Below are 8,157 nucleotides of genomic sequence, written 5' to 3'. Positions count from 1 at the left end.
ATAAATGAAAAAAATACCTGTTGACAAAGAACATTGAAAATGCTAAGGTATCACAGAGAGGGCAAAACTAGCAGGTAATCATGAAACGATACCATTATAAGAGTGAGTGAGTGAGTGAGTGAGTTAATATTTAACGTCACATCGGCTTGCAGACATATCGTGACGAGAGCAGTCTTAAAAAGGAATCTATGTATATGATAAAACCTGTCGACGACGGACAGTACAACAACTAGAATATCACAATAAGAAATAAAACGAAGTTAAAATTATTATCCCTATTCAGACACTACAATATAAAAACAGGCTATATAGATCACCAACAACTGAAGCTAGATCACCATACTAGGGGCCATGGGGAACTATTATAAGAGAGCAAGAAAAAAATGAAAAGGGCCACAGATCACTAGCATCTAAAGGCAGATCACCTTACTCGGGACACGATACTATTTGAGTCACAAAACTAAAATGTTTACAAAATGTCTACGGTCACTAAAGTCTTGATCCTTGTAGATATACTGATTGACGTTTGTTGACAGTTATTGAAAGATCATTGTAGACGAGGCCTCTTGAGCGTTCAGTTTTGAAATGCAATTTACAGTTCTAGAGTGTTCTGACAAAATCTGTGTCACACGACGATCTCAGAATGTTTAACATCCCACCAAAGACACCCTGAGCGAAACACAAAGAGAGGTAATTCCTCAGGTGTCTCTTAAATGTATCTGAAAATACATGGTCTAAGCTCAATACAAGCTGATATTCAAATCCACATTCAGCACTCTAAACATCTGTGACCCACGATAACTAACAGTTAATTTTTGTGACATTATAATTAGCAAAAACATACCTGCTTTTCATAGAAACTAGCAGGCAGCGGGCCGCTGGGCAGATGCTATTTCATACACTGGAGTGAGTTAATATTTGACATCACATTGGCGTTATTTCAGCCATATCGTGTCTAAACAGTATTTGAATGGGTTTAATATTATTGTTGTATTAAACATCCAACAAATGTCAACTGATAGACGGTACATTGGTACAACCACCACTCTAGTGTCTTTGACTTTGCACAGCCACTCTATCCTATACAGCTATGCTGATATGTTTGTATTGATTTCGTACTAACTGGTGAAATTAGTGTGCGAAAAATTTCCACTTGGGGTATGTTTACACGAATGTTCAGTTTGAGAAAATATTTGTAATTTTTGAGTTTCTGCTATGGCATGGAATACATCTGTGCTCTTATATAAAATTTATTTGCAAGTTTAATAAAACAAATCTCACTTGTGATTATTAAACCATTTTCAAAAATATAACTGGAAATATGAGAACATTTGGTAATAATTACGTCAGAATATGTCTTTAACATATATGTATTTTTCTTCTTTTCGTTGTATCAAGAAGGTTTCATTCTATAAAATAAATAAGCGAAAATAAAAACAAAAACAGTGTATGAGACCTTTGCTGATATTCAGTATCATTGGAATAAAAAAGGTATAGAGAATTATCGTTCCTGTTTGAAGCACTGATATTCTTACGCAAAAATTTCAGAGAGGGACATGATTCGCTATTCGGCTTGTCCGGAATAACATGTGTTGTTCACGAATGGTGCAGAAACCCAGTTGTGGGTACAGTTACATGCAGCATCACTTGACAAAGTACACTGACTACGTGTCCCAGTACACCCAGCTGCAAATGGGTATCTAGTGTTGATGAGGCTGTGTGATAACTCGCTGCGTTTAACGGACTGAGTTGAATACTCCCCTTGGAGTTGAGTTGGTAAATAGAGAAAAATCACTGAACATACCATCGCCTTGAGAATGTAGTAGCTGCATGGATATGTGCACAATATATGTATCCCATAATAAAGATAATGATAGTATCGTATTTCTCCCTTGCTTATCTTGCAGTTTATCTTTGGATGGGCCTCAGATATTTCAAGGTACAGCGGAAGTTTCTGTGGACAGACAAGACTCCCTTAGAGCGCGAAAACTGGGGCATCGGTGAGCCAAGCCACACCTGGATGACAATTGATGGCACTATAGTCATGGAGGACTGTGTGGCACTGGCGGCTCCGCCGCTTGGCAACATCTACTGGAATGACCGTTCATGTAGTAAAACAAGTGGTTTCATATGTGAAATCCTTTGATTGAAATGAACCCCACATACAGTACTAGTCTGTTTGACTAAAATGTGTACCCATGAATTGCTAAATATATCACTTTAGAAAGGCAGTTAATAAATGTTACGGGGCAAGATGTCCATGCATAATCTGTACCAAAACACATCTTCATCTGTTAAAATAGTCATGCATCACAGAACAAAGTTGTTAACAAAACATCATTAAAATACTGACACAGTTCCCAGTTTGTCACGAGCAGTGAGTGAGTGAGTTAATATCTAACGTCACATCGGCAATATTGCAACCATATCGTGACGAGTATGGAATAAGAAGTGGTGTCACAGATTTGTTGAGTGATGCTTTAGCAGCAAGGTCAGCCAGTGCGTTCACAGAAATCCCAACATGACTGGGTAACCAACAGAAGGCCATGTCGTACTGGCCAGTAGCAAGATCATTATATAATTCAATAATTTCTATCAAAAGGTGATGTTTACAAGAAATATTTTTTTAGGCTGAAGGCAAGAAAGAGAATCTGAATAGATTATATACTGTCTTAGGGTGTCTTTGAATATATTTAAGAGCCTTTAATATGGCTGTAAAAAATAGAGCTGTTGTTTGGTAATCCAGAAGATAATGTGAAATGTTAATGTGATAATTGGGGGGATGGGGGTGGGTTGGGGGTGGGGGTGGGGTGGGGTGGGGGTGGGTTGAAGTGGTCGTTTGCTCTTATGGTATCTCACAACGAAGAGTCTGAAGTTTACTATTGATACAGGGACACTGACCCATGCTACATTCAGAAAATGGCCCATTGTCAAAGTTCTCTATCTCAACCTCTGTAGTCGGTTTGATTTAATTATAGAGCAAATAAATTGCTCACTACCAGCAAAACAAAATTTTGCAGAGCTATTTTTGACACCCGAATAAATAACGACCCTTATTGTGTTGTCACTTTTTGCTACTTCTCACAGGGAGCACCACTTGCTGTAGTAGAGCCAGGTAATCAAATCAACAAGCGCGTGCAGTAAAATTTCAATTTCACATGTGCAAAAGGTCTTACCTCATACACACACTTATGAAAATAAACTCTTGCACTGATGTTTTATGCTTTAATAAGTTCATATACTCAGCAAGTGAAAATACCAATATCATTCCCACCATTAGTCACACAACAATAAATGTAATTTTACAGTGTCCAACTGCATCTATAAACTGCATAGCACTTTTTCGTCCAGTCGCTGTTTCTGCCTTTTTGACGCTGAGTGCGAAACGTGCATAGCTTATATACGATATTGCAACAGCAGAAGATGAGATGGGTAGGTCTTGCCAGCACAGACTAATCAGCTTAGCTGATCAAAGGTGAACTCGAATAATCTACAGAAACGTGTATGGGTGGTCAAAGTATGATAATTATCATGGTGAATACGTCATGTTAATACGATAAAAACGTATGGTGCATCAAATTATACCAGTGTAAGTAAATGAGGAAGTCATGTGTTACGGTTAAGAATTTTTCTTAACCGTGACAACAATTTAAGAAATCCCCCATGAACCAGCAAAACAGAACAAAGACGAGTCGTTTATGTTCAAATTTTGTATTATTATGCAACGAGAGCAAGGTATACAAAGTCACAAGTCAATATAACAATGGTGATTACAAATACAATTCACGAGAGACAAAAATCTAAGTCAGTGGGTCACAAAATAATATGTATCAAACTCACCAAAGTCTTGTTGAGAGAGAGAGAACAACTATGCAGAATGCAAACACAGCGATCGGTGTGACAGCAGATAATGTAGATTCATGCGTTGATGGATGCAGATGATATAAACTCCAGAAATGTCCGTGTCGCAACAGGGCAACCAGCCTATTTATATATATATTAAGTCATTTCCCGAAAGTTCGGGCACTTAAGAATATCGTCAACACTTTAGAATGCCCTCGAATAAGTCTCCCGGAAGTAAACACATAGAAAACCAGGAACAGATAAATTCCGGAAAACCAGAATCCTAAAAGTGTCCATCTAAAAGTGACCATCTATGAAAACGAAATGTGTCCCATCATAATTATTATTCAAAACACTAAATGTTGTGACCCAATAATAATTATTACTTAATTAATAACAAATATATACAGAAAATACGCACTCGTAACAATGTCACCCAGACCATGTACAAGATGCATTTGTTTAACGAACAGCTTGGTAATCCCCATAATAGGACTGACATTTGATCGCCCCTCGTAACATGAAAAATGCAACATGTCGTATTCAATGTTTTCATCTACACTGCCTGCCACATGCTGTTTTCAGTTCAGTCAGTGAACGGATCCAGACATTTGGCTTACAGTGTTCCTGTTTTATTATTATGGCATATTTATATATTGCACGTATCTACGCAACTATTGTTTGCTCAAGGCGCATCTCCTGGCACGTTGCCTCAAGTGACCAATGTTAATACAAGTATCAAGAACAAGCCGTTTTCCTTACAAAACAGTTTATACATACGGGATTCGAACTTTCGACTTTGTTACTATAACCACGGTTACATTTCACCTAGCAGGGCCTTCTTGCATCAATGTAAATTTAGTGATAAAAGAAATCACGAATGAAATTTATGGTAATCATATTAATGACATATACTTTACTTGTATCCTTGTATACTGTGAAGGCAGTCAAACTTCAAGTCAAACTCGGCATTCTAACTATCGATGGGCATGTCACCTGACTGAGGGGACATATATTCACAGCGACATTCACTGTGAACTTGCCGATTGCTGCACCGAATGGTAACAGCCTATTAAGCAGACTAATGAAGGTACACACCTGAACAAGTGAAGAATATTCTCCATTTTCAGTAGTGTTTAACACCATCGCCCGGTGCAGATCTGCATCAGCTCCTAGTTTGAACTCTTATATTGGTAATTGTGTTTGAGTTGTGGAGTTGAGGTGAGCTTTTCTTTTCGATGCAGTGTATGAAACGCTTTGTATTGTTTGAAATATGACACATGAATCAGAATTCGATACTTTCATGTAGTCTACTGCCAATGTTTACAGTGTAGTCTTCAGTGAGCAGGGTTCTGCTATAACTATGCAAAGTGCTCTATACCTTATTTCAGCACCTCTTCCTTGAGCTTGACTACAACAGCGTTGCAACAGTGCCGTGCCACACCAGCATAGATAATATAAACACAACAATTTCAGAATTACAAAATAGACAATTTTTACAACGTATCGTGTTAAAATACATCCATATGTCACCCAATTAACCGCAAAAAGTATAAAATCACAAGCGACGTATTTGTTTCCATCCACGAATATATGAAACACTTCCGTAAAGTATTCACACTTTCACCACTTTCATGCATTACTTACATCACAAGGCACGTGACAATCAAGACAGTATAGTATCAGATGATCTGAATCTGTCTATGTAGTCATAAAGTTAATCAAAATCATCGTATTTTTAATCCACCGAAATTTAATTCACCCTACTCACACTCCTCCATGCCTGTAGCAGCGTTAAGAAACAAATCAAAATAGAATCCTGCTTTCTACTAGTCTCCTCGAAATTTCAAATGCGATCTCAGTCACTGTCATTCCTTTGTCGCATCACTCATGAGTTGCAAGACTGTCCTTACACGTCAGCATCGGCAACAACACAGACAGTGGTGTCGCCAACATCTCCCATGGCCATTGCAAAGGTGGACAACTGCTATCTTCAGTGTTGCGTCACGCTACATGCTGCGACGTCCCGACGGAAGAGCACGTGTATATCGACGTCGTAACGAACGCTATGCTGCACATTGTTTACAGGAAGTCGACAGACTTGGTGATGACAGTTTTGGGCCGGCATCTCATACCGTGGCAGGACAGATCTCAGTCAGTTCCAGGGCACTTTGACAGCTCGACATTACCATGGTGAAATCATCAGGCCTCATGTCCTGCGTTTCATGACCCGCCAGAACGTCATTTTTCAGCATGATAACTCTTGGTCACACACAGCAAGAATAACCAGGGACCGAACGTTCAGGTTCTTGACTGGCCCTCACGATTGGATCGTCGTGTGCGACAGCGTGACCCCCAGTCACAGACGTTACCTGCTGTTTGTTGCCTTGAAGGAAGAGTACCAACTCATTCCCAGGCACTTTATCCGGAATCTGGTCCAGTCTGTGGGACGACGATGCCAAGCAAATATTGATGCTAATGGTGGCCACACAAGATACTAATTGCTCTTCGATCTTGACCTTGGGACACATGTCATTTGTCATGTACAGTTTCTTGCAGCATTGGACCGTTAATGTTCATTCAGGTTTTCTTCATGACTGCCCTGTATTACTGAACCTTAAGCGTATAAATGTTCACAACATTTCATTAAGTGTGTTCTTGCATAGCATATCAGCGACATGTTTCACCCATGTTGCAGTATGATGTTCAATGACGTTTTAATAAAATTTTGACAAAACATATGTTCAAACCTGTTATAAAAATTTGTGAAAATATTTGGAAATTGTTATGTTTTTTACTTTGACAGCTCACCAAACTTCTTCATGCTTTCAAAGAGTTAATTTAAGCTCATAAAAAGAATAAGTTCTAAAGAGGAGAGATTGACGAACTGACAGGCTGGAGGAGAGACAATCTGTGCTGGGGCTATATTTTCGTTTAAGTTCAGAAATAGAGATTGCACTCTTATTCCAAGATGTGAAATATGTCATGTTTTCACACGAAAGATTGAAAATACATTCATATACACTGTTGGATTTTGTAAAAAGTAAATTAGAATACATAATACAGGACGCAACGTTTCAGCCATGGCTCATCAACCTCCTCATACGAGCTATGAATCGGTGAGTTCTGAGTGAGTGAGTTAATATTTAACGTCACGTCGACCATATTTCAGCCATATCATTTAACACTGAAAAGGAATATGTGTATATCATAACATCTGTTGACGAAGTAAAACAGACTAGAGTATCACAATTAGAATTAAAACTATCGTGGAGAGTTAAAACTAATATCACTTATTAGACAATATACAATATAAACCCGGCTATAGATTGATAACAACTGACGGTAGATGACGATACTAGGGACCATGGGGACTTACAGTACACACTTACAGTACAGACTTACAGTACAGACTTACAGTACAGACTTACAGTACAGACTTACAGTACATTCGCTTCCTGCATGGACCCAAGCTGGACTTACACCATCCACCCACTTGTTTTACTACGCACACTCTTGTGTCACAGGACAGCATCTTCTAACACTGGACACCTCCTTATATCACTGGATACCCACTTACATCACTGATACCCACTTGCATCATTGGACATCCCCTTGTATTCCTGATACCCACTTACATCACTGGACACCCCTCGTATCACTGATACCCACTTGCATCACTGGACACCTCCTTACATCACTGATACCCCCTTGCATCACTGATACCCACTTGCATCACTCTGGACACCTATAGTATCACTGATACCCACTTTCTTCACTGAATCCCAGAACATCCACTTGTATCAATATACACACACGTGTAATACTGGACACAAACTTGTATCATAGCGGAGCCATATGCATTACTCGACAGCCACTTGTATCACTGGACACCCACTTATAACAGAATACCCTCTTGTAACAGAATATCCACTTGTAACAGAATACCCACTTGTATTAGTAGACGTCCACATGCAGTACTGGACAGCCACTTCTATCATTGGACACCCACTTGTAACAGAATACCCACTTGTAACAGAATACCCACTTGTAACAGAATACCCACTTGTATTAGTAGACGTCCACATGTATTACAGGACATCCACTTGTATCATTGGACACCCACTTGTAACAGAATACCCACTTCTATTAGTAGACGTCCACATGCAGTACTGGACAGCCACTTGTATCATTGGACACCCACTTGTAACTGAATACCCACTTGTAACAGAATACCCACTTGTATTAGTAGACGTCCACATGCAGTACTGGACAGCCACTTGTATCATTGGACACCTACTTGTAACAGAATAC

The sequence above is a fragment of the Haliotis asinina genome, chromosome 13 (genome assembly GCF_037392515.1).
Source record: "Haliotis asinina isolate JCU_RB_2024 chromosome 13, JCU_Hal_asi_v2, whole genome shotgun sequence".
Taxonomy (NCBI): domain Eukaryota; kingdom Metazoa; phylum Mollusca; class Gastropoda; order Lepetellida; family Haliotidae; genus Haliotis; species Haliotis asinina.
This window is presented reverse-complemented; position numbering follows the sequence as displayed.